Below are 1627 nucleotides of genomic sequence, written 5' to 3'. Positions count from 1 at the left end.
TATATTGAGGTCGGGACTAAACTATTATATATTTGTGCTTTAAAACAGTAAAAGTTGCAATATGAAGAAGTATTTTTCTTATGAAATAGAAGCTGATTGTCATGTCTGAAATTCTGTGGGTGATATAAACATTTTCGTGGTCTTTTATCCATGCATGGAAGTTGCCGTTATGATACTCATAGATAAAATTAAATAATCCATGCGAAAAAAAAGTAATAAGGGATTTTACCATTGTGGCCATAAGATTTTTTATTATATCATCGTTTTCTAACCTGAGTTATAAACTCACAAACCTAAAAACCTCCACAGAAAAAGTGATAAAATATTTTAATTGGCCTTATGTAAATTAGGTATACATTTTCAAGTTCCAAACGGATTATTCCCTATATTGTGATGAAACCAGAAAAATAGTTGAACTATAACACAAATAATAAATACTTCTAAATAAGAATATCTCCTACGTTATTTGATTGCAAAGACAATTGTTAGTTTATGTGAACCTTTAATAGTTTTTATCCGTCTCGATTTCATATTGTCGGATTTTATAAAGGATATTGTTTACCCAACTCCATCACATCCGATGTTCATGTTACGAAATACAACCTCAAGTCTACAAGAAACATGAGAAAAAGTAACAATTTCGCTCGATTCTTAAAAATAATGTAAAGCGTTTTAAATTTTTGTGTACGGCAACAGGTCTAAAATAAAATATTTTTAATTAAATTCGACACCGGCGACATGGTTTTACTGTCCGGTATTAAATACTTCTTCTTTTAACATGTTTTAAAATTGCACATAAAATACAGATCGAATAAATCGACGAACTTCAGCACTTGATAGTTTAGTTAAAATAAAATCTTAAATTTGTTTTTAAAATTTTCTTAGCGGAAACGTTTAGAAGCAAGCATTCTAAGTTACTTCATACTAATAGAATCCAGATCGGCAGTAAAAATTAGAAGGTTTCATAAGATAAACCGCAAAATTGTTAATCAGTGCACTTTTGTAAGTTTCTATATGTTGCAAGTAGATCAAGTGCTTTTGCAAAAAAAATCACAGTTGCGAAGGTTCAGATATCAGTGCGAAAAGGTTTCTATAAAAATAGTTTTTAAACTGATTTAATTAAAAAAAGGCAAGAGTTTTAAATTTTACATTTTTCCAAGCCTTATACATTATTTTGAAAATCTTTTTGACTAGGATTTTCTGAAAGAAAATTTGTTTGCAACCCACAGACACCATAGTATGAACGTATTGAATTAATACTATTTTTTCGCAGTTTCGTAGAGTGGAGATTCGATCAGGAAAAAAATTGCTGATAAAAAGATCGGAGAGTTTTACATTATCAGAAAACATTTTCTTTATCTGTATCTCTGTATCAGTAAAATTAAACAATTTTGAAACCTGTTTTTATGTAATTTTTCAAAAAAGTTAACATTTTTAACGACAGGCAAAATTGGTCAAAAAAGCCTGGTCCACTCCGTATAATTCATTTATTTAAAAATACCTTCATTCCTCTGAAGATGTTGTCTATGTAAGAATATAAGTAGGAAAGTTACTTAGCGAGTACAGAAAGCAGAAATTAATTTAAAAGTATTTTTTTAAACTGATATATTGCCACAATATTAATAAT

Source organism: Dendroctonus ponderosae, unplaced genomic scaffold (genome assembly GCF_020466585.1).
Source record: "Dendroctonus ponderosae isolate FM_Combo_2020 unplaced genomic scaffold, Dpon_F_20191213v2 Dpon_F_20191213_8, whole genome shotgun sequence".
NCBI classification, from domain to species: domain Eukaryota; kingdom Metazoa; phylum Arthropoda; class Insecta; order Coleoptera; family Curculionidae; genus Dendroctonus; species Dendroctonus ponderosae.
This window is presented reverse-complemented; position numbering follows the sequence as displayed.